The sequence below is a fragment of the Emys orbicularis genome, chromosome 8, assembly GCF_028017835.1.
Source record: "Emys orbicularis isolate rEmyOrb1 chromosome 8, rEmyOrb1.hap1, whole genome shotgun sequence".
Taxonomy (NCBI): Eukaryota; Metazoa; Chordata; order Testudines; family Emydidae; genus Emys; species Emys orbicularis.
Genome location: NC_088690.1, coordinates 41,409,307 through 41,436,529, shown reverse-complemented (window position 1 = coordinate 41,436,529; position 27,223 = coordinate 41,409,307).

Sequence of the window (27,223 nt, the reverse complement as noted above, 5' to 3'; positions counted from 1 at the left end):
CATCTCTATTGGTCAGAAAAGGTGAACCACTGATCATACCCCACCCGCAATCATTCTAAAAACATCTTCTCCAGTTAATGTGAGAAAAGGCATAGTCGTGATTAGTTTCCCCTTTTGCTTAATCTTCAGCAAGATCCTCAATACTGAAGATACTTCCCCAAATGTATAATCTGGTTAGTTCTGAAAGGAAACCATTCTGATATTAACTAGATCTTCTTTTGTCCAGTATGTTAACATAGGTAATGTTCTGACTTCCTGAGCATGACATATGTCTCTGGGGAGTAATTTATCACAGCTAGGCCATCTGAAAAAACAGGTTCTTCAAGCCCATTCTTTCTCAGTAATCAGTTATTCAGTAATTAATGCCATTTTGAATTCAAACATTATATATTTGTCTCCGTATGTTACAGGCCACAACCTAAAGATATCTCACAATCATCTTATGCCCCGAGATATGACAGTGGCAAAATCACAAAACCAGATTTGTACAAATTAAGGGTTTGATCCTGCTATGTGTTAAGCATCCACTGAAGATTGCATGTGCTCAGAATCTCGCAGGTGAACATCTTCAAACAAATGCAGTTTGGAGATTTAACATCAAACCATACACATGTACTGTTTTTTCTTGGGGGGAGGGGGGAAAGAAGGTGTTCATTTTTGTTAAATCTGCCAACATTTGGTATTATAGAAGCAACCCTGATAAGACTGTAAAACACACAGGAAAGCTTTGCCATAAGAAATATGTAGTGCAATAAAATCATGGGCTTTATACGCAAAAATCAACTTGCAAAAGTTTAGTCCTAGGCACCCCATTAAAACTTCAGTTCAGCAATTATTTAAGCAGATGCTTAAATATTTCAGGTAAGCACATGGTAGCAGTTAGGCCCATGCTTACGTGCTTTGCAGAATCGAGTTCTAAATAAATAAGAAAACAGCTGGCTACTGACAAAGTCCCATTCCACTTGTGTATATATAGCACCTCTTTGTGGTTGCTGTCACAGTTTCAGGATTAACTGCACTCACTTAAGGTTTCAGGCTTACTAGCTGTCTTGGGCAGGGACTTTCTTGTGTGTCTCTCCCTCCAGACCAAGGTTTTAGGCTTGCAGTCCTGCTGCACCTCACTGTGATTTCTCTGGCAGGTCTGACCAGGTCCAGCACCTGTGGTTAACTCTTTCTCCACGTGCTACAACAGTGTACACCAGTTACCAACTAGCCTTCACAGAGCAAAGTACACTTATTCTGGGGGCAAAAGCAAACTTATGTGCATGCTAACAATTTACCAATCTCCAACATTGGGCCCTGGTAGATGTCTCTCTTTCAGACCCCTCAGATGGGTTTGCTCTCCTGGTTACCAGTTCATATGAGGTGTCAGAACAAGAACAGCCTCAGGACAGTCCAGCTGTTTCATCATATGGTTTGTGGCTTTGATCTCTGGCCTCCAATCGATGGCCCTCTTCAGGGAAAGCTTCAAACCGCTGGGTTTTTGCACAACCGGTGATGTAGATGTGCATTAGCCATTCCCCAGGAAATTCACTTAACATTTACTGTCACAAAATGTCATGCCTGTCTGGCACACTTCAATGTACTCTCTTGAACGCCTTATACTTCCCAGTCTCGCATATGTCAAAGTGGCTTCAGCTTTGTACCAGTGAAAAATAAATGTACTTAATTCAAAACATATATATGTGCCTTGGGATAAATGGGCCTTCAAACTTGTTCACCAGTTGTGCATCTCTTTTACTGGTGTAAATAGGTATAATTTCTCAATGGTGCGCCACTTCCCGCAGTTCCCATTGGCTGGGAACGGCGAACCGCGGCCACAGGGAGCTGAGGGGCTCCGTGCCTGTGAACGCTCCAGGTAAACAAAACGACAATGTATTAGATATTCAATTCAATGATTCCATAGAGTTTAAAATCATCAAATTTTGGTGTAGACCCGTTTATAAGCCGACCCCTGCTCTTTGATGCGTCACTTTTTTACCAAAAATATTCGGTTTATGAATGAGTATATACGGTATTCACCTATTCCTAGTGTTGGTGTCAAAATCATCCAGCTTCTCTTAAAGCCAATTACAGAATTTGACATCACCTCAACACTCTGAATAGGGGTAAGTTGTTCACATCATATCTTTTCTACCTTTTCTTTGATTTCAAGACTTAATTTCAAAAGTCTTTAAGTCCTAAGTAGTTATTAATTAGTTGTTTCCTATCTCATTTTCAGTGCTGGAACAGCACTTCTTTGAATGCTTAAAGGCAACTGTGCTTTCAGTAAGGCTAGTTTAACACCGAAGCTCTCATTCAAGTGGTGATGATGCAGCCTGTATGTAACAAACACTGAAGCAAAATAGGTAGAACAATGCTGTTTTAATGTTTTTTAATATCCAATTTACTAACTACTCCTTGAAAAAGTTATATTATTATTAAAGAGACACAATTGTTGTTATCAGACTTGATGTCTGTTGCTCGGTGATTTTTAGGAGCTGTACATTATGCACACATAGACATGGTTGTGCACAGAAATACAATTGCTGGATTTGCGGGGTTGACTCTTTTACCTCTTTCCTGTTATGCATTACAAACTAGACTATGAAAAATGAAAATCATGTACAGTAAAGTTGTTGACTCCATTAATGTTGTAGAATTACTCAATCTACATCTAACCAGTTTGATCTATCCTATCAATACCAAGATGAAAGGATAGTTTCCATCCTTCTAGTAACTAGCCTTGTGAACTCCTTTTAAAATCTGTCTTGGTGAATTACAAGGCTCTTATCATTTGCAGATCTTTTTAGAAAGCAGCCCCGGGTTACATGCATATTGGATTAGTGCACATCAAAGAGATTAAAATAGGTGTGTTAAAAAGATAAGGTTTTTCTCCTCTGCTACTTGCTAGAAATTGCATTAAAAAGACCCTGCAGAGACAGAAAAAAAGGATTCAGAGGAAAAGAACTAGAAAGAGCAGCTCATAGAAAATTTCAGAATGGCTGACAGATTTCTGACAATATACACTGATGCTTTGTTTCTTGCTCTAATGTGTATTTTATATCTCTATGAAGAAGTATAAATGCTGGCATTACCATGTGAGAACAGAAACTACTTACACATTAGCTACTCATTTTACAATTTTTGTGAAATTGTGAAGAAAATTGTATAGTTACTTTCAGATGCTAACTTTCTCATGTACTCTTCATTGACAAACCTGCTATAAATATATAGATGACCAAATCTCTCTTTAGATGTGCAACACTTGTATGCATTCAGTAAAATAATTTAGGGGGAAACTTTTTAAAACTTCATTTTTCTTGAACTCACAGATTGCATCTGATCATATTCCTATAATTTCTTAGTACAGCAATAAGAGAACCTAGAGTGTAACATAGTACAGAAATCACGTATAGCCTTTCACAAAGCATTCCAAAGAGCTATATGCACAAAACTCAAAACCCAATTAAGGGCTGGTTCCAACTACAGTTTAAAAAGTGATAGAAAAGAAGCCAGTTCTAAGCAAAACTTCACATTCATAATGACAGACACAGTGGTAGATAACTACCTCCTGACTACTGCTGATTTAGGAAGAATATGTGCTCTCAAAAGGCTCTTGCACTACAAGTCGATAATCTAGTTCTTAAGAGTCAACAGATTATCTGATGCTGACTCCAGGAGCCTGGAAGGGACAATATTTAATGAGAAGGCCTAAGAGATACTGAATAACTCTACTAGAGAGAAAAACAAAAACAGAGAGCAAAGTATGGATTGTGGCAGTCATAACTCAAAGGAAGTTCTGTGCTTCAGTATGTACTATATACCGCCTGAAATATATTTATTTTGATTTAGACAATCTATCCATCCTGGGCGCCTCTATGTTGGTGCATGATAGTGTGGGGACAGGGCGGAAGACATTTACCTCTACCACCCCCTAACCCTCATTCCCCACCTCTACCTCTACACGCACTTTTGCAAGGCCTCCATCAGAGACATGAAGAATTTCAGTCCCTTTGCTCAGGGGAGCTTGTGCTGGCCGAGATGGCTGGCCATGAAGGGTAAGTAAACTGCACTCTGTAAAGGGATATAGAAGTTGGCTTGGCACACAGCTTCTGTATGTCTGGGAGCTCCATGAGACATTTTGTCCTATAATATTCCTCCGGGGTGATAGTCTCTGTGTATGCCTCTCTCCTCACCCACCCACACTACGGGTTGTGCTTTCAGGTCATAATAAAACATGTTACAGTTGAGGGTTAGCTGCACTTTTGACCCCTTTCAGTTCTCTCAGAGTGCACCCCTGAATATGAGGCCTTTTGCCTTCACCTGTCCTGGGGTGGAATCCTGTGATCCTCCCACCTGTAGACTGAGTCCCCAGGCTACAAGGCCTGCAAGTCTTCCATTGGGGAGCTGCAACCAGTAGTTAATATAGTGACCAGACAACTACAAATTGGCTTGTCTATCCTAGGGTTTTAATACACCCTAGATAGCATATGTTAACTAATACATTAAAAACACATCCTTTTTGCAAACAAAGAAAAGGCTTCCATATGCATACTCCATGGCAATGTTGCTGCGTATTTGAGGACCAGTTTGTGGAATCATGTATGGCGGTGTCCTACAGAACAGGTACAAATCGTTGTAGGATGTTGTTATCTAGGGTTCTCAGTGATTCTTAACAGTACTAAACACTACCAAACACTTAGCTGAAAAGAAAGTTTTATAAAAATCCAGCATTTCATTGGTATTCCCATTTTCAGGATCTGAAATATATGTAATCTCCTGCCCTCCTGTATTCACCTTCATGCCACCATTAATTGCATATAGTTAATTTTCTATAGAAGTGGCAGCCCATCTTAATTGTCAAGGTTAACAATAAGTATCATTTAATTTCTCAAATCTCTATTAATCTCAATTTTATTTTAATCTAGTAACGAAATTTTCTAATGTGATTTTTGTTTGTTTTTTGTAAGACTGTCAGTGTCAGAGGACAGCATTTGAGATAGTATTGGCTCTCCTTCACATGATGGAGTACATGAAACATTGAAGATGCTGATTACTGGCTAAAAATATCTTTTTCATTTAATCAGATATCATATAATGACAAGGTTTTGAAAGCTCCAATGCCATTATGCTGGGGATACTTACATTCCTCTCCTTTGAAGTATTCTTAATGCTGTATCTCAAAGATCCTGCTTTACTTTCTTATTTAGCAGTGTACTAATACAGAAGGAGAAAGAGTGTCTAGTTATGCTAGGCCCATGTGGATAGGCCCATCTGGCTATCCTATCTTAGGCCTGGTCTACACTGGGGGGGGGATCGATCTAAGTTACGCAACTTCAGCTACGTGAATAACGTAGCTGAAGTCGAAGTACTTAGATCTACTTACCGCGGTGTCTTCACTGCCGTAAATTGACAGCTGACACTCTCCCATCGACTCCGCCTGCGCCTCTCGCACTGGTGGAGAGCTCCTGGCGGTCGATTTATCACATCTAGACTAGATAAATCGACCCCCGCTGGATCGATCGCTGCCTGTCGATCCAGCAGGCAATGTAGACAAGCCTTAGAATTACCTTTTATCCACTCATTTTGTACTCTCTCAAAGGCTTAGGCCAAATTTTTAAAAGCAGCCTCTGAAATTGTGCCGCTACACTCTTTATTCCCAATGTAGAAATGGATGTGCAATATGGTAGTTAGCTGTTAGCAATATAAATCCATGCTCTGTGTGTGCAAATACTGTATAATCCTAGTTGTTGCATATCCAAAAACATGGACCCTTTTTGATGGCATTTTTATTACACGCAGGGTAAAAACCTGCCTGATTCTCCACCAGCTATTACATAGCACTCTCACTCTCAAGCAGGCGCTTCTACTTTTGGATTTTGTCAAACACAGGATGGAGATTAGGGTTCAGATTAACTTTTCCTGTGCATTGAGATGATAATTTCAGAACAGTGCAGGCTGTTTCCTAGGGTATAATCATGAGCATTATATGAGGGGTTTGGTGAAGGGGAGTGGAGTATAGAATGATGGACTCTCCTCTACATAGGAGCTAACATTAAAAAATTGCTCCCCAAAATAATTTTGTGTAACAAACTAACATTCTAATCTGATGACAGCCTTTGAACAGTATAGAGCTAAAAATGTCACTACCAAACTAAGGACCTAATTCTTATCTTGCTTCAGACAGCCTTCTCACTGGGGTAACTTAATTGGCCTGAGCTACAACTGAGTTACAGTGGTCTAAGATTTCAGCATCAGCCTCAGAAAACTGAAATATTTTCACTGTAGAAAATTCTACTTTATATCCATGTTTCTCTTATTTCTATTTCCTCAGACATTGCTTTAACAGTGAGATTTCTGTTTTAGAAAAATAAAGCCCATGATCTTTATTCCTTTAATCTTCATCTGCTCCGGCCACTTATTTCCTCCTAATCCAAATATATAGCTACTGGACCCACTAAATTTGTGTCCAGATAATGATTAATTGTCTTAATTAGGGAATTTTGATTTCAAATGGGGACTATGGACAAAGATCAGATGAACTAACAAAGAATGAAGACCCTTCTTTTAGGCTAATAGCTCTTGAAATTAATAGCAAAGGAAGAGAATTGCAGAATGCCAGCAGTACAGTATCCTAAATTCAATGCTTTAAAAAGTTTTCTAAACCTTGATGGCTTTTTAATTTCTTATTTAACTAAGTTTTCTCTACACTTCTAGCAGTGTTTCTTTGAAATGAATGTATGAAAACTTTGGACTTTATTTAGAATAGAATTCAGTTTTAAATAACAAATCACAGAAATCCTGCTGAAGAGTCCAAACTAAATTCATACATGAAGCTCCCAGGGGCAGTAACTTCACATGCTACTGCCTTCTGCCACATTGAAGAATTATAGCATATGGCTAGAGAAACAAGTTGGTGGCTTTGTGCGTTTCTTACTTTATTTATTTATTTTTAAGTTGGCATTTGCGATCACATACGGATCAGCTATTTCCTATCCCAAATATGGGGGAAAGCTACCACTCAGCTTTAGTGTCTTAGCTAGCACTATGCATGTATGGAGATTCCATGACCCAGTTCATATAGTCACAAACCCATGTTCTGGTCACAGTGCTGACTTGATGTGTGATGTTGGGCAAGTCACTTTACTTCTTGTTTCTTAATTTCCCCTGTAAAATGTATCCCTGTAAAATAGGGATAATGAAAAACATCTTTTAAAAAAACAAAACAAACTTTTAGATTGACCTTGTTAGAGAAGAAGTAAGTATTTATGTAATGACTGTGGCAAATACTGGCTTTTTATTGGTGACTACTATCGCGCTAAGATTGAATTTTACTGTGTAAATATTCTAAAATAAAAGAATTCTAGGATGAATTTTTCGCTCTACTGAAGACAGGTGGAGTTTTTTACTGACTTCATTGGAACTTGGATTTCACCCCTAGAGTGTCTTCCAGACTGTTTTCCAGTCAGAGTTTAGTTGAATAATGTCTTTATTGGGAGTACTCTGTTTTTTTTGTTTGTTTGTTTTTCAAAAGTGGCCAGCTTGAGCTTTATTTCTTTCAAAGATGTTGCAGCACAGGTTGAAGTGCAAATGCCATTGTGCACAGTAGCTTAGCCTTTCTTGGGTCTGTTGATGTGATGGGAGTGTGATGTGATTAAGTAGTTCCAAATTCTGCAGTCTAAAAAATATATTGTAGTTGATTTAGTCCTACCATTGGATAATCAAATTCTTCTCTTTCTAGCCTATTTTAAAGAGAATATATGGCAAGCACTAGGACGCTTTGCTATCTTTGTGTTTCAGACATTATGGAATTTTTTTATACTTTCCAGGAGACATGTAAATGAATGTCATTCTTTTTCATTAAGGACAGAATAATTATAAAGAGAAAAGCAGGTGTTGTAGTCACGCTTAATGCCTAAGGAGTTATAGGTCTGCTAGCAAAGTCGGGGACCTTTAGTTCAATACTGAGCATGCCTGACAATCACAGTCTGCTTTGATAAATGATTTAGTATGCTGAAATACACATTGCTTAAAGCATCTATGGTTGACTAGCATTTTTAGGGCAGTATATCAAGGGATTAAATAAAAGAAAGTCATTCTTATGATAGTTAAAAGAACTCTTTAGAAAAAGGCAGTTAATTCCTTCCACCGTCAGAAAATAGTAATGCTCGGATCTCATTTTTAATCTGTTTACCTCTCCTATAACTTTTTGTCTTTGTCTTTTGTGCAATTGTTATATATTCCTCTGCATAAATTCCAAGTTGTAGGTTACTGGAAATAGAAGAGAGAGCCTAAACTTATTACAGCATTAAATTAAGGACAACCGAGTATGACTTTTTGTGAATAATATATATGCAGTATTCACTGGTAAAAGCAATCAAACAATGGAATTGTGAATCCTTTGGTGTATAACTTAAGAATTAATCTTTAGTCATTAATATGGCATGGAGTTATAACTTATAACCAGAGGAACTGGCTCAATCTAATTTTCAGAACAGTGGTGATTTTGCTAGCTACCAATGCAGAATCCCAGCAGGTAATTAACTGACAGTACATTCAGTGAAAAGGCTTAGAGCTTCCATTGCTTGAAGAGCAAGGGCTAAAAGGAACTTCTGGAACAAAAAAGTCTCATTGCATCTGGGTTGTTTATAATTATGTGAGTTTTCAAACAACCCAGTGCAATGTTTAAAGAAGCATAAATAAGCAACAATTGTGTAAAATTATTGATCAGCAAAGTTACGTCTTTGTTTTCTTTCAAATCCCAAACTAATTCCATGATTGAACTGTAAATGGAACCATGCATTTCACTTTGTTAAATATAAATCTAGAATTCAGTCATGTGTCATAAACTGAGAGCTCAGCTTGAATAGACTTAAGTGGGAGTAGGAAGCAGGGACTTTAATTTCTGTCTAGCATTCAATCATAAACAACATTCAGGTTTTTTATACGCCAAAAAACCTATTTCATTTTTGCTGTAGCACATAGATAAGATGTTTGAGAATTGCTAAGTTTCTCAGCCTTGTTAAGCTTTTATGATCACCTTGGAGATGCCTTCAAAGTTATATGGCATAAACTAATCTTGAACTCACTCATTACCTTAAAAGGTAACCAATTTCGCCGTTCAATATTGTTAACAAATTGTCAGGCATTATAGGGCTTGATTCCATGCCTAGTGAAGTCAGCAGGAGCCTTTCTGATTACTTGAATAGGCATCTGATCAGGTCCAAGTACTTTGGTCTCCTCCTTTTCATCCCAGAGCATCTTTGTAGAGAAGGGAACAGTGTTGTCATTCATTCCTGTCCATGGCTTGTTCCTCAAGTATTGCATAGAATGTCCCTCCAGTAGTCAGCCTCTAGGTCAGACTGACTGCTTATGTCTACATTATTTTCTTTGCCAATGCTATCTTCTGTTTGTCTTCTGCAGTGTCCCCACCATCATCATCTTTTTTTGATTATAACCAATCTGATTTCATATCTTACTTCCCTAAATTATTTTTGTCTTAAAATCATTCTACTTAATATCTATCTTTTGAAGAACTCTCATCTCTACTGCCTCCAGACTTCTTAGGTCTTTTTCATGTAATGCAACTGTTACTATGCTGGTTTGATCAATTTCCACTTTGATACCAAAGTGAAACATCTGATGTAAGAAAAGGGGGCATGGAATCACCATTGCTTTTCATCATGTTCTTAAACTGGATATAAGATTGTCAGATGAATTTGAGGGCATGACATTGGATGATCTAGAGTTAACTTCCTTAGCTTATGCAGATGACACATAGTACAATTGACAGATGTTTGCATTAATGATGATATTCTTAGCTACCTTGGAAAATTGGTGTCATCAACTTGGACTTGAAACTACTACATCTTCTTGGCATTTATTGTATCTTGGAAAAGGGAAGTGTTGAAATGCAGCAGTGATGAAGTCCTAGAAGATGTAGAATCCTGTGTACTTAGGAAGTTTGATCAGTTGCAATGGTTCCATCAAGGATGAGATTAAAAGGAGATGTGCCTTAGCCATAAGTGCTGCTCAGAAACTGACAAAATTATGTATGCACTGATAAAACATTATGTTTTGGTCTCTAATTTTGGTTGATTGTGGCATTGCATTTAAACTTCTCTGAGTATTGATTACATTCTTACTTGGTTTTTGATTATTGTAAGTATTAAACACAGACATATGTTACTCCTTTCTAACCCTTTCCTTTTGGATGCATTTCTTAGTTATTTCCATAAGTAGTCAGGGGTTTTCCCATGACCTAGTCCCTGATATTTTGCTTCTTGTATTTCATTTTCGTGTTGAGTGTGCTGCATCTATGCATACGGATATGAACGATTTAAACCTCCCACCCACCTCCATGTATTCTCTCTATATGCTGACTTAGCCATATGAATACTGGATTGTAGGATGCTACTTTTGCACTCTATAATGTACTGAATTTTGGAGTAAATATCTGAAATTATACTACCACACTTCCTCACAGAGCAGTGATTTACACTTTGGACCAAATAAGAATACATTTGAAAAAGTGGGATTTTTTTCACCTTAAGATTCTGAGAAATGTACACTCGCATTCACCCATACTCTATTCCAAAGAGAGATAAGGGCTGGTCTTCACTGAAAAGTTACATTGGCAAAGCTATGTTTCTCATGGGTGTGAAAAATGCATACCACTAGGCTGACCTAACCCCTAGTGAAGACCGTGCTAGGTCAATATATAAATTCTTCCATCAACCTAGCTACCATCTCTCAGAGGTGGATTACCTCTAGTGACAAGAGAACCTCTCCCGTTGCTGTAGTGTCTACATTGAAGCACGACAGTGACACAGCTGCAGTGCTGCAACTGTGCCACTGTAGCACTTCAGTGTGGATGTAGCCTAAGGAAAACGAAGAGGGAGACTTCTCACATCAAATGAGAGATTACAGCCTGGGAAACCAATATTTGATTGGATACCAGTATTTGCAGCATTTTACATTGCAGCACTCTAATGTAAAGTAGAAAATGCACCATGCCAACAGTGCAATTAAAGAGCCCCTAAAAGCATCACTTTGGTGATATGACAACGTTTTATAATAGAAACGATGCCTTCAAGTATGGCTGTGCTCTGAAAAAGAGATTGGAAAAATGGCAGTGTTTATTCAATAGAGCTGTGCTTTCATTTCACTCATACAGATCTGCTTATTTGGCCATGTCTACATGAGCAAGCTTACAGCAGCACAGCTGTACTAATACAGCTGCGCCGCTGTATGATCTCTCATGTTCCCCACCTTCACTCACTCGCTCATTTCCACCAGGCTGGGGGAGGAGGCTGGGGTACAGGAGGGGGTGAGGGCTCCGGCTTTGGGTGTGGGTTCAGGGGTGGGGCAACAGAATTCCAAGCATTTACACCTTTGAAAATCTGTTTAAGAGGATTACATTTGTATCACCAAGGACATCTTCGAAGATGATGAGGTTGCTCAGGTCGAACTTCTGGTTTCATTTGGCCCAACGCACTTTTAATGTTGCTGGTGATATGAGAGAAGGGAAGAAGCCAACTTGACTTGCAGATTCAAGGTTGAGTTAACAGGGCTGGCAGTAAGAAGATATATCTTTTTATTTGTAAAGTGAGAATACAATACACTTCTTGCTGATATTATCATGTCTTTTCAGGTAGGACCATACTGTAAGGATCCAGAGCATCACCCTCTCCCCCAGCCCCAAGAGTTTCAAAAGAAATGGAAGAATGGAGATTGGAAGTGATCGAGTTTGGGAGACAAACTATGGAGATATTGCTGAGAAAGGAGTTTAAGTTTTGTGGGCAGCAGCCAGTTATCACTGGGCAATGTGGAGCTGCTTGACGTGATGTGGAGAACAAGGGGCGCAAAATAGGCAGAAGACCTGATAAGTGGGTTTGAACTGAGCAAAGGAATACCTTTTTTCAAAGAATGAAGCTGGGCAGGTCAAATGGAGGGGAAATGACCTAATTGGAGGCTAAGTTCTTTATTTATATATATCTATATTAACCGACTATATTTTGGCATTTGTTTGTTTTGTGCAGTTATTTTTTAATAGCATGGAGGAATCTCTCTCTCTCTCTCTCTCTCTCTCTCTCTCTCATGGGATTTGTGAGATCTAAGGTGTTTGCAGGTGGGAGCAAGATAAAAATGCAAGAAACAATGCAGGAGCAGGTGGAAGTAGGAGTGGGTATTGGAGGGTGGGACAGGAGCAGGATTAAAAAAATAGTCCTGTGCAGGGCTCTCTTGCTGGGTAAACATCTGGAACCTGAGTTTGTTGGAAAGCTAAACTGGTTTTGGACAGCAGTAGCCTCTTCTGCAGGATCAGAAAAAAGTATTTTCTTCATTTCACTGTATTCAACTAGTTCAGTTTCGTGACTAGCTCATTCAAAGTTGAAATATTGAATGGAAGCTGGAAAAGTAGGAAAGATGGTTTTTCTCTTCTAATCTGCGAATAAAAACAAGATGTGGAGGATGAGAGCTACTAACTCTGAAATTTTGAAGGATAAGATGAGCAGAAACAATCAGTTCAATTCACTAAATACATAGTTTTAAATTTAAAACATGTTTTGATAAACTTACCTTTTTTCCTCAGGTATCCAGCACACTTAGGTAGTTTTATTTAACGACAAAATTTTAAAATGCTGTTTTTGTTCATCTTTAACTCCAATTTCCATCCAAATCCAACTTGACACAAACAAGTAAAAAATTAATCATCTCGAAAATTTAGGGTGACCAGATAGCAAGTGTGAAAAATCAGGACAGGGATTGGGGGTAATAGGCACCTATATAAGATAAAGGCCCAAATATCTGGACAGCCCCTATAAAATTGGGGAATCTGGTCACGCTCAGTAAATAAGAAATGTCATCCACCACTTTCTAACATTAAAAAAAGTAAAAGTTAAGAATCTGAATAAGTGTATCATCATGGCTTAAAAAAACCTATCAAACTATATCCATAAATGAGAATCAACCTTTCCTTAGGAAAATACAAATAAGTGCAAAACAAGACTAAAACCATATTGTGTCTTTTTATTCTGTTTTTAAATCAAGGTTTCCTGCTTGCTGGTTTAAATCACGATTAAAATTGGTGATTTAAATCCAATCCACCTGTGTATTACACAACTAAGCGAGAACTTCATTAGAGAAACACTACTTCAATCAAGAATAGTTTCTAGCATTTACTAGAATGCACAAAAGAAAGCTAAATCGAGTCTACAAGCTGCTGCAGGGCACTTAGTCCATTTTGCTACTGCCATCTGGACTGGCCCTAACACATGAAACATGCATATGGCACTAACAACTTGCTGGATTTTTTTTCCATGTGTGAACTAGCTCTGTGTTCTTCACATGGTACCATAGCAGCAGCTGCAAGAGTAGTCACACAAGTTGTAACATTCTAAACATGCAGCCAAATGGTCTGTGGAAAAGTATTTGCCACATTCTGAAAACTCTGTTTTTGGCTACTGGCCGGGTGAATATTTATAGTTGCACCTTCATTTAGTAGAATAAGATAAGCATGAGTAATCACCTATTGCCGATGAAACAACAGCAGCGTAATTATTGGAGAGCCAAATAAAAATATAATCAAATTTGATGGTCTCACAAATGGTAGGTCATCTGGTAAAATGTTTAATACAGTGAAGTATGTAGTCCCATTATGCAAGTCTTACTTAAATACAGAGGGATATATGCCCAGTCTCCCATAGATACACATGGCAAGGAGAGGGCATATACACAACTAGCTTTCTTTCTGCTCAATCCTTTGCAACCTGAAGCTGGGGCAGGAAAATTACAGTCTGTGCATCAGGGAGCACAAAGACTAGGCAGATCTTTGGCCTGTAGTGCTTCCTGGCTCCTCAAAATGCTGCCCCACCTCCACACCAGCAAAAAGAGTTAGACCAACATGGGATAAGGGAAGGCTTGCATGCTGACACTTCATAGTAGAAGCCATGCTTCCCTTCTGCTCTGGAGTCATTGCTCTTGACTCAGGCACAATGCTTCTAGGAGCTCCAATGGGAAGTCTATGTCTGATCCTGCCCAATGCAGCCAGTGAATCGCATACCAAAATCTGACAGTCCTTAGAGAAGCTTACCTTGTAGTATGGATGCAGAATTTACTTACCCAATGAAAATAAAGAGTAGTAATAAACTGTCATTGTTTACACTTTACAAATTATTTAGAAGATGATATAAGAAGTGGAATATCTCACTTAATCAATTCCCTGTCATTGCAGGGGCCTCTGGCATTGGTGCACCTCAAGCTATGGCTCCACTTGCAGATGTAGAGTGCTGGGAGTCAAACCAGCCCTGAGAGACAGCAGCAGGGAAAGCGCTGCTGTGTGTTTACTGTCAGCTGCAAGCACAGTGGCGTGGCCACATTAGCAGCTCTTGCAATGCCACAGCCCCTCCCATTCCTCCCTTCCCCCCCCCTTCCCCCGGCATCTCTCTCATGCACATGCCTGCCTCTGAAGCAGGAGCATTCCACAGTGATGGGTTGCTTTGTGTCCCGGAGCAGATAAGCATGCTGGCTGTCAGAAACGGAGCTTTGAAAGGGGATATCCGCATGCCTGCAGCCGAGTTCAAAACAATGACCAGAGTGGCCACTTGACTTCAGGAGATTATGGGATGTTTTTGGAGGCCAACCACAGCTCAGTATTGCAACACATTGTCCACACTGACACCCAGGCATTTCAGCCAGGGCACAGCAAGCTCTATGCTTCTCGTGGCGGTGGATTACCAGGGGCGCTCCAGCCGCAGAGTCCAGGCGCTCTAAGTGTCTTGCCAGTGTGGACACCTCAGGAGTTAGGGCGCCCGGGGTTGATTTAATGTGCTCAAACTTGCAAGTGTAGCCAAGCCCTCAGTCCCTCTTGTTCTGTCAGTGGCACACAAAATATTTTAGTTTCCTGAGGGCTGTAATATTTTGGCCAAGACTGGTTGTGGTGTGTGGATGTTGGGTTAGCTAGACCATCCCTGACAGGTGTTTGTCTAATCTGTTCTTAAAATCCTCCAGTGATGTAAATTCCACAAACTCCTTAAATAATGTGTTCCAGTGCTTTACTAACCTGACAGTTAGGAAGTTTTTCCTAATGTCCAACCTAAACCACCCTCCTGTCCGCAGTGGATAAGGAGAACAATGTATTACCATCCTCTTTAGAGCAACCTTTTACATACTGGAAGACAGTACCTACGTGCACAACACCCCTGTGAGGTAGGAGTGCTACTATCCCCATTTTACAGATGGGGAACTGAGAGACAGAGGCTAAATGACCTTCTTGTGGTCACACAGGAAGTCTAGCAGAGCAGGGACTCAAATCCACATCTCCCTACTAGAGCTACTGCCCTAATCACTGGACAATCTTCCCTCTCAGCCATCTTTACTCTATGGACTTGATTGATGTCATCTGGCACATCCTCAGTTTATGTGCACACAATTAAATCAATGGGGCTTTGAAATTGCTTTAGTTTGGATATCAGTATTGCATTCTGCAATGCCACTGGTAAATAGAACCTGTAGAGAGAGGGAATTAACAAGAGGCACATTGGCAGAAAAAAACAAATTTACAGATAGGAAAGACTTAACAAATGTCAAATTATAGTGATACCACAAAGCAAAGATTTTCTTTTCTTGGTAAAAATATATATCTTGGTGATCTTACATGGGTGACTCTAGAGCTTGATTGTACCAGGAACTTTAATACGAACATGATGTATTGGAGAATGACTTCAGCATCAGAAAATAAACTATCAAAAAGAATAATGACCTCTCCCTAAATGCAGTTAACAGTAGTTTGTACAAGCGTAGCACATGAAGAAGCTGAATGTATGTGTTATAAACTTGGAAGGCTGACTCGCCTGCTGTCAGGCCACTTGACACTGTTTTTGTTTTTGTTTTAAATGTACTTTGATAACCAGATTTAAGAGATGAAATTCCCTGCACACTGTCAGAAGGCATAAAAATGATAATACTTACAGTTCCACTTATTATACTATCATAGTTCAGCTGAGGAGGAATTTTGTGCCAAACTCTCTTTTTTTCAGGTGCATTTAACTTCCCTGAATGGTTACCCTTTGGTCTAAAATGTCTTTGTTTTTGTTTTTTCCACCCGCACTCTGTTTTCCCCCATCCCCTCAATCCCCCCAACACATGGGGGAGTATTTGGCACAGTTAAGTACTATTCTGTTTTTTGTGTAAATGTTTAAATGTTTCTGTCCACACTTTAAAGTGCTCTCTTGAGTGCTCAAATAACTCTTATGAAAACAAAGAGAAGAATTTTGGACCTCAGAAGAGCTGCTCACTTGATAAAGCTACAGGGAGGAGGATCTAATCCACCTTTATGCCTCCGCCAATACTTGACTTCCCAGGGTACAAAATGACATCTGGTGCAAGCCAGAGCATCTTGTCACTATTCTAACTCCCATTGGCTAGAAAGGCTGCATGCTAGTTGGGGATGGGTGCAGCACATCAAGCTGTGGCTCTTTTCAGATCCTGTCCCTTCCCTGGAATGTCTCCTTCCTACACCAGCTGAGCCTGATACAACCTTGTCCTGAGTGCTACACTGGCTTCATGCCAGCCAAGTCTCCTGCTTTGTTTCTAAAAGTTCAAATGTGGTATGTATACACTCCTTGGTGAGTGTATACATAATAACTTCCCTTACAGAATGAAGTGCATATGGAGGGCCGAATCCATCAAGGCACAGCACACACTGAGTTCCTGGGCATGTACTGGGTTGCTATATGAGAATGGCCTCTACCTCTCCAACTGGTGAGGCGGATGCAAAGCTATCCCACACTCTTGAGGCTGCCATAACTCTGTTGTGATTATGCATCCCTTTATGGGAGCAGGGGAAATGAGGATGGCAGGATCCAAATAGCAATATATCCCCTGTCTTTGCCCCAATCACTTCTTCAGAGACAAACTGTCTCATGTACATGGCTCCTAGTATCTGGCTTCATTCCTTGCACTGTGGAATTACACGGCTATGAGGAGAGCCCCAATGCCATAGAGGCATGGGCATAGAAATGTAGTACTGGAAGTGACCTCGAGAGGTCATCAAATCTAGCCCCCTATATTAAGACAGGACCAAGTATACCTAGCCCATCTCTGACAGGTATTTTGTCTAACCTGTTCTTAAAAACCTCCAGTGACAGGAATTCCACAACCTTTGCTGGAAACCTATTTCAGAGCTTAACTACCCTTATTGTTAAATTTTCCCTAATATCTAACCTAAATCTCCCTTGCTGCAGATTAAGCCAATTACTACTTGTCCCACCTTCAGTGGACATGGAGAACAATTGATCACTTTGCTCTTGTAACATCCCATAGTATATTTGAAGACTGTTACCAGATTCTCCTCTCAAGACTTAACATGGCCAATTTTTAAAAATTTTACTCATAGGTCAGTTTTTCTAAAACTTTTATATTTTTTTATTGCTCTCCCTTTGACTCTCTCCAATTTATCTATGTCTTTCCTAAAGTGTGGTGCCCAGAACCAGACATGGTACTCCAGTTGAGGCCTCATCAGTGCTGAGTAGAGCTGAACAATTACCTCCTGTGTCTTACAACACTCACTTTAATACACCCCAGAGTGATATTAGCTTTTTTAGCAACTGCATCACATTGACTCATATTCAATTTGTGATCCACTATAATTTTCAAATCCATATCAACAGTACTGCTACCTAGCTAGTCATTGCCCATTTTGTGTGTTAGCCTTTGATTTTTCCTTCTTAAGTGTAGTACTTTGCTCTTGTCTGTTGTTGAAATTCATCTTGTTTGTTTCAGACCAATTCTTCAATTTTGTCAAGGTCATTTTGAATTCTAATCCTTTCTTCCCATGTTCAAACCCTCCCAGCCTTGTGTCATCCACAAATGTTATAAGCATACCCTCCACTCCATTATACTAAATAGTACTGGATCCAGGAGACAGACCCCTGTGGAACCTCACTAGCTATACCACCCCACCACCAGTTTGACAGTGAACCATAATCACTCTTTGAGTACGGTCTTTCAACCAGTTATGCACCCACCTCATAGTAATTACATCTAGACTACTTTTCCTAGTTTGCTTATGAGAGTGTCATGTATTACTGTCAGAACCTTACTGAAATCAAGAAATATCACTCTTACAGCTTCCCTGCCCCCATCCACCAGGCAGTAACCCTGTCAAAAAAGGAAATTAGGCTGATCTGGTATGATTTGTTCTTGACAAATCCATGTTGGCTACTATTTATAACTCTATTATCCTCTAGGTGCATACAAATGGATTGTTTAATAATTTGTTCCAGTGTCTTTCCAGGTATCAAAGTTAGGCTCACTAACCTTTTTTTAAGTCAGACACTATATTTGCACTTCTCCAATCTTCTGGTGTGACAGATTTTCATTACCAATCTGCCTGAGGCGTCAGGTGATCAGGCTGAGGCCACAAGATTATTTGGGGAGGAGATGACAAAACACAGCAAGGGTTAAATTTTAAAGCTTTATTAATGAAATAATAAAATAACAGCAGAGAGTGCTGGGACTGCTCCCACATCACTCAGGGGAAGAAAGAAAGCATTAGCGCCCCAAGCCCTAACCCACTTTCATACTCACACACACACAACCCAAGACTGGCCAGGCCTGGGTGTAACGTCAGAAGAAGAGGTGGGGGGAAGGGTGGACGAGAGTGCTGTCCTGGGCCGAGGCCGTCCAGGTCTGCTGTTGATCTCCAAATTGCTCCAGCTCTCAGGAGGGTTTTAAGTCCTGGCTCCTCGGGGGAGGGGGGTGCTCCGTTCGGGGACCTCTACTCCTGGTGTCCTCTGTGCCAGTCCAAACCAGCTTTCCGTGGTTTCTTCATTTTTCCCAAAACACCCCAGCTCCTGGGATGCAAGGCTTGGCTCCTCTGCTTGTCGTTTCGTCTGTGTTTTCAATCTCCACAGCCCTGGACTTTGTTTTCTTCTTCGCTGGCCTTGCTGTCTTGCAGGTCTGTACAGTTGGATTTTTCTTTCTCACGGCTGCTCGGGCACATTCAAGCCCCTGTCTTTCTCGGTTGACAGCCAGTGCCGGCTGTGAGCTGTGGCCTTGGGCAGGGGCGGAGGCCAGCGTCTTATCTTCAATCTGAGACTGAGTGAGCTGAAGTATTGAGTTAACCCGTTCTCTGCTCTTTTCCTTCCTCCCCTCTCAGCCTCTCGAACCTGCAAAGGAAACTTCCAATCCCCACTCACACACCTTTGACCCTCCCCAAAATGCCTTGCGATGTTTGCAACAGCGTTAGTAACATACAATGCTGCCTCCCCAGGGGACTCCCTGAGGGAGAGGGCCATTGGATTGTGACACTGGGACCTCACCTATTCTCCAGGAGTTCTCAGAGATGATTGCTAATGGTTCTGAGACTGTTTCAGCTAGTTTCTTAAGTACCATAGGGTGCATTTCATTAGACCCTGCTGACTTCAATACATCAAACTTATTTAAATATTCTTTAACCTGTTCTTTCCCTATTCTGGCTTGCATTTCTTTCCCCTTCTTGTTAATATTAATTGTGTTAAGTATCTGGTCACCATTAACCCCCCTCCCTTTTTTTCCAAGTCTCTGAAGCCAATTGCCATAATTTAACTTATGAACTAATACTTCCATTTCCCCCCCCTTTTTTATTTCCCATACTCCTTGCATTTCTATATAGGCATCTAAGATACTGAGCAGATTCTCCCACTGTTATCACTCTTGTTGCTTCTTCCTCACACCAAACATCTACCCCTTTTTTAAGGTCAACTTTTTTAATATCTACATTTCGGCTTTTATCACCTGCTCCCTTGAATGTAATTTAAAGTCCTCCTCGCTAGGTTGGCAAGTCAGTCCGTGAAGATGCTCTTCCCCTTCTTGATCAGTTGGGGCCCCCCATCTCTTCCCATCAGTCCTCCTTCCTGGAACAGCATCCCATGGTAGAGGAAGATGCAGCCCTCCTATCAACACCATCTTCACAGCCATGCATTCATCTCCAGGATGCGTGTCCCTCTGCCTGGGCCCTGACTGTCAACCAGGAGGATGAATGAGAACACAACCTGTGCCCCGAACCCTTCACCCTTTCTCCTACAGCCCTATAGTCATTGTGTATCTGCTCAGGGTCATACCTGGCAGTATATGTAGTGCCCAAATGGGTGAGCAGCATGGGATAATGGTCAGAGGGATGTCAACCTTTCCGTAACATCTTGAAGATGGGCTCCATGCAGGCAGTACACTTCCTGGGACATCATGTGAAGTCAGCAGACAGATGCCCCCATCCCTGTTGGAGAGTCCCTAGCTACCACCATCTTATATCTCCTCCTCTTGGGTGTGGTGGCCATGAGTCTCCCATCCCTGGGGCCAGGTGGGTCCTCCTCCTCAACCACTGGGTTCTGCTCCTCTCCTCCTGTTACTAGTATGGCATACTGGTTCTTGACTGCAATAGACAGGGGATTTGGCTGGGTGGAGGATGGTGGACATTGTCTACTACCCAAGATGGCCAGAAGCCAGTCTCCTCCCCATAAAGCCTCCTCCTCTGGTGCTGCTGTAGCTGGCTACCCTCCTCCATTCTGGATGTATCCATATGCATCCTGCCAATGAAGTCCTTGTGATGCTGTATGCTGTGTAGGCGAGTCACCTCATCCTGCAGTTCTTTGCTTCCCAACAGACACCACAAACAGATACCTCTCAAACAGGGTTGTTTCCCCCTTCCTGCCTTTATTTGGCAGGCAGATGCAGGCTGTATTCAGAAAAAGTCCAGACCAGGACCCGGGTAGAAGTCTCCAAGGTCAGGATGCGTGTCTGGCCAGGGCCCCCAAAGGTGCAGGCAGAGGAAGAGCTAGCAGTGGTGTTGGCAACGTGCCATCTTCCTCTTATCTCAGGTTCCTCCTTGTAGAGTACCTGTAAGGTAGGTGGTATCTCTGCCTTCCTCCACTCGCTAACTCAGCTGGCTAGCTCCCTTAGTCTCGCAGCTGCCTTCCTCTTGATTTTCTATTGAGTGCAGCAATCCAATTATATTTGGGCATGCATATATCTGGTTATCCATACATTGGAATAAGGCATTTGAATTTTAAAGCTGGTACAGTAAAACAATATAGGCCAAATTCTGCAGTGGAAATGAATGGAAAAGTATGAATTAAGCTAATACATACATGCAGTACTCTGTAGCAAATGACACCAAAATTTTTCAGCAAGGCCCCTAAACTCTGCAGTACTGCAGTGGTGAATTCTCTGGCAACCTTAATTAATTTCCTACATTAAATGAGATTTAATAGTGTTCATCATGTAGTTTCTTAGCCTGTCTTTCTCTGATACATATGAGAATGAGTCAAAATCCATATTTCCTATTGCACAACTGGCATTGATAATAGATTATCAAAAATACTATGATCTGTGCCATATTGATATATCAGTGGAACAAAATAGATGTATCATCAACCGGCTTATAAAAAGATCAGTTAACTTTACAGCAATTACCTTAAGGGAAGGGACTAAATCAAGTGAGTTAAGATTCACAAAGTGTACATCCAAAACACCTTAGGTCTCTTGACAAAGAGTTTGTATCTTCATCCCTGCTGGATCAAGTTACGCACTCAGAATCAACTCCTGATCACACCAAACTCCCATAGTCTTCAATAGAACCAGGTTGCGTCCCTTAATGCCCATGAATTTCAAAGATGTTAGGATATAACCTATTTCTGTAAAGCTTTTGCAACAGATTCTTTTTTTATCCTTTCCATCCTTTTCTACACCGGTATGTTCTGAAATTGTAATTTTGAGAGCAGTGGAAATCTATCCTTTATGTCAAACCACATGGACATTTAATCAGATAACTATCACAATGCCTATTACAAGTTAACCTGTGTCACATATTATATTTTTTCTTTGAGTGAGGAATAGAAATGTCCATGAAGCCTGACACATGCAGGAGACGGTTCCAGAGCTCTAAAAAACAAGATTTTACAGCACTATCTGCAGGGAAGAAAGATTAAAATGTCTTGTACTTAAACTATTGCATTAATTGTGGGAGGACATAATAACATCATGTGTAGCCAGGTGAGTCTGTTAAAGTGGCACACTTATAGATATGTTCTAAAATGAGTTCCTTTGAGATTCATTATTAATGTTGTTTGCATTTCAGCACAAGTATAATTGGATAAATAAATAATGAAAGATTTTTGTGTCTGTTTTTAAAAGCAGTGCTAAAACAGTATCTCTGCAGGTTAGTATGCACTGTGAGAACACATGAGAGAAACTTTGGATAAACCTACAGAACCTGATTCTTGTCTCATCTGCCCTAGTCTGAATTAAGAGGAAATCCACTGAGATTAATGGAGTTCTACTGGAGTAGAACTAGTATGTAACAGGAAAATCAGGCCCATATATTTTATTCCAAAATAAGAATGAAGCTGCAAATGACTTTTACAATCAGAGCATTGATTGTATTTGTATGTAGGCCACATCTGGGAATAGAAATTGTATGGTGGGCCATGAATGCTCATAAAATTGGGGTTGGGGTGCGGGAGGGGCTGAGGGTTCTGGTTGGGGGTGTGGGCTCTGCGGTGGGGTTGGGATGAGGAGTTTGGGGTGTAGGAGGGTGCTCTGGGATGGGACTGAGGGGTTCAGAGGGTGGGAGGGGGTTCAGGCTCCAGCTGGGGGTGCGGGCTTTGGGGTGCGGCAGGGGATGAGGGCTTTGGGGTGCAAGAGGGTGCTCCAGGCTGGGATTGAGGGCTTTGGAGGGTGGGAGGGGGATCAGGGCTGGGGCAGAGGTTTGGGGAGTGAGGGGAGGCTCAGGGGTGCAGGCTTCAGGCGATGCTTACCTCAAGCGGCTCCCGGAAGCAGCGGCAAGTCCCTTCTTTGGCTCCTATGCGAAGGTGCGACCAAGCGGCTCTGCATGCTGCCCTGTCCGCAGGTATCGCCCCTGCAGCTCCCATTGGCACTTGGGGTGGGTGCAGTGTGCAGAGTGGAGCACCCTGGCTGCCCCTATGCATAGGAGCCGGAGGGGGACCATGCCACTGCTTCTGGGAGCCGTGTGGAGTGGCTCCCGACCCTGCTCCCTGGCTGGAGTGCTGGACTGGGACAAACCCCAAACCTCGCTCCCCAGCAGGAGCTTGAGGGCCGGATTAAAACAGCTGGTGGGCCGGATCCGTCCCACAGACCGTAGTTTGCCCACCCCGATGTAGGCCAAGAGACAGTGTGTTTCTGTGCGTGTGTTATATATATATATATATACTTTTTTTTCTGATCCAGATTAGGATACTTTGCACCACAAATAGTCCCATTGTCTTCACTGGGATGAACACATAAGCTTTGTGCTATTGAACACAAGTTAAAGTTATCATAATTTCATCTTTTGTGACATGTACCTTGCAGATCAGAGAGGATGCTGTTACGGCATCCTATCAGCATAATCTGTCCATGATAAATACCCAATGTCACCATCACACTTGGAAATAGCTATACCTTTTTACTCGGCTTTGTAAAGTTTGGAAGCAAGCCATCAACTTTAAAGGCATGGTCTGTTTGTCCTATCACCTTAGGAAATTAAATCTAAATGTAGGTGAATTAATTATAGTTGCAGTGATTGCACTAGGTTCTGCCCTGGGTTATTCTGGATTCTACTGGTGTAAACCAGAATAAAGGCACCCCAGCAGCAGAAAGTCCCCCTGGGGAAGGTAGAATTTTCATAAAGCCATGAAAAACTCCCATCTAGCAATCTATGAGTTGGACTGTTTCTGTGCTTTTGCTTCTTGTCTGGTGAAACATTGGGTCCACTGGCTACAATTCCTTGACCCTTCCTTAGGGTGTCAAGTGTCAGCCTTTTAAGCTGTTTCTCAACAAGCCTTAAAATGGTGTCATAGCTGTAGCTAATTACTGCTTCTCTTTTTAGGGAAGAGGAATGGGAACACTGTAATGAGACAAATTTGATCTTATTTGGCATTCTTACATTCTCTTTGATTCCTTTCAGTCTTACTTTTAAACTGGATGTGGTACAGAATCTTCACTAGTTTCCTTGCTTGATGCTGTCCCTCTAGCAATGGGGAAAAGCCTGGTGAATTAATCTGTTTGTAGATTCAAATACCATTTGACCATGAAGTTTTGTAACTTGCTAGCAGGAGTGTATGATATTGTTTGAGTTTTTCTATCTTTTTATCCTAGATATCCTAGAGGGGGGTTGGAGGCAAGTACTCATCTGCCCTGAGCCATTACTCATGAGGTGCTGCAAGGATCTCCCATATTAGTGTGTGTTTCGGGCCCCTAGGACAAATATTGTGAGAGTTTGGGTGGAAGTATTGCCAGTGTGCTTATGTCACACAAGTCTGTGTTCTGTTTTCATCAATTCAAATAAGGGGGTATCTGCTGTTCTGCTGTTTGACTGGTTGAAGGTAATCTGAGTAAAACAGATAAGAAGCTAGTGGCATGTGGGAAGCTGTAGTGATGGCTCATGCCCCTACTCTTGAGGTAACTTGTGCATCTTTTGTTCAAGAGATTTGTAATGTGACATGTTTTTGGCCATCTCTTTCTATAATGTGAAGTGGTATTAGTGCCCAAAGAAATCTTTTTTCAGCTCCATCTGGTTAGTCATTTGCAACCATTTCTCTCAGATTTGGGCCTTGCCACAGTTAACCATGATTTTGCAGTATTCCGCTCTGGAATTCGTAATATGTTTTCATGGTTAGCTTTTCAGATCACTCAGAAGCATCAGCTAATAAAACATGCAGCTGCACATCTGTGCATGTAGCATATTTAAAGTCAAATTTTCAAAGGTCTTTGAAATTTTGGCTACATCAATTTCTGGGTTCCCATCTCAAGACACTAGATGTCTACAGTGGAAACCCTAAAACTGAGGTAACCAAAATGATGTGCACTTATGAAAAATTCATAGATCCCTAGAAATGTAAGGCTTTAAGTGACCTCAGTAGATCATGTAGTCCAGTCCTCTGCGCTGATGTAGGACCAAGTACACCTAGACCTGTTAAGGTGTTGGTCCAACTTGTTCTTAAAAATATCCAATAATGAGATTTCCACATCCTCCCTTGGTAACCTATTCCAGTACTTAACTATCGTTATAGTTAGAAAGTTTTTTCTAATATCTAACCTGAATCTCCCTTCCTGCAGATTAAGCTGATTACTTCTTGTATCCTCAGTTAACATGGACAACAATTGATCACTGTCCTCTTTATAACATCCCTAACATATTTGAAGGCTGTTATCAGGTCCCCCCTCAGTCACCTTTTTTCAAGTCTAAACATACCCCTTTTTTTAAGCTTTTCTCATAAGTCAGGTTTCTACACCTTTTTATAATTTTTGTTGATCTCCTCTGGACTCTCTCCAGTTTGGCATCCCATCTTTCTTAAGGTGTGATGCCCAGAGCTGGACTCAGTCCTCCAGCTGAGGCCTCACCAATGCTGAGTAGAGCAGAACAGTTACATCCTGTGTTTTACATACGACACTCCTGTTAATACACCCCAGAATGATATTTGCCTTTATGCAAATGCATCCCATTGTTAATTCATATTCAATGTGTGATCCTCTATAGCTCCCAGATCCTTTTCAGTGGTACTGCTACTTACCCAGTTATCCCCCAATTTGTAGTTTTGCATTTGATTCTTTTTTCCTTCACAGGTATGGCACTTTGCACTTGTCTTTATTTAATTTTATCTTGTTGATTTCAGACCATTTCCCTATTTAATTTATGAAGGTCATTTTGCATTCTAATCCTTTCCTCCAGATTGGTATCATCCACAAACATTATAAGCATACTCTCCACTCCATTATCCAAGTCATTCATGAAAATATTGAATAGTACTGGACTCAGGATGTACCTGTGAGATCCTAATAGATACATCCTCCCAGTTTGACAAGGAACGAATTGATAAGTACCCTGAGTACAGATTTTTCTACCAGTTGCACACCCACTTTATAGAAATTTAATCTAGACCACATTACCATAGTTTTCTTATGAGTATGGGCTGAAAACAGTTCTTGAGCAGCATTAATTTTAACGTATAAATCTCTGTTTATCTTGGGTCCTGTCTACTGGAGTGTAACTTTAAAAAAAAAACAGTAGACAAAAAGAAAAAGTAATTTTATTACATACAATTGTAACCCCCAAGGAGATTACCCAGATTCCTGGGGCTCTGTCTGCTTTTTGCCCAGGGAGAGGCACACTGTCCTTGGTAGGGAGGGAGAGCAAGGGCAGACTCATAGTCCGCCTGCCAACCAATAGGTTGTGAGATGCCCTTCCCAGGGAGCTCAGGAAAGGGGAGAAGCCATTTTTGAGTCAGTCTGGAGCCAGCCAGGATAAGGGCTATGTGGGGGAGCTGGTGAGTCCCATGCCTGCATGCAGGGTTCCCCCTGAGAACTGGCCTCTTGGGACCTGAAAGAAAGATCCCTCAAAGGGCTGTTCCCTCTCCACTGATGACTCCCAATTTGTAGAGTTTTGCTGGGAAACTTCCCCAGCCAGGCTGAGTTAGCCCTCCAGCTCCTTAGGTGAGACCAATCACCACATGGTCAGCTCTGCTCTGGCTGCTAGTCCAGGGCTGCTGCCTGCTGTGAGTGTGTCTGGATGCTGGGTTAGGAGACTACAGTTTGGATTTTAGTACAGTTTTGTAATCTGCACCGTGAGCGCTGCACCCCTTTGTGGTGAGGGGAAATCCTGGGACCAGAAGCAGCCTTTCTCCTGCCTGAAGAGGATCCCTGCTAGCAGAGATCAGCCCCTCTGCAGTGACTGAGGAGTCCAAAGTCATCTGTGAACCTAAGGATCATTCATGGAGTTTGTGAGTACACCATATTTTAGTTAGTGAGTCAGGAAAATTGTTTTGGGGACCCCCTACTCCCTGAACTGTGTCCTCAAGCCAGGGAGTAAGGGTTTGGGGATTTTATAACCTGCTGCATATTAAACCTGTGGACGGACTTACCACCTTCTCCCACTTGTAAGTCCTTTGGGCTGTACTGAATCCAGTCAGCCACACTGCTAAACCACTGCAGAGAAGATATTGTGGTCATAGGTCATCAAGGGCCCCAACGGGACACGATCTTACATTTGCTACATCAGGTCATGTGACTGGGGAAAGTCATGGATATTATCAGCATGGGCACCGGTGACCCTAAGAATAGTGTTTTACCCTGTTATGTTATATTTCTCTCCTGTTTAATATAATTATTGTGTTTGTTTGTGCTACTTCTTGGAAGTCTCCAACTATCTGGCAAATAAGTGGGGATTACCCTGTGGTTAGAATTTTCCTCCCAAGCTGCCCTGGTGACC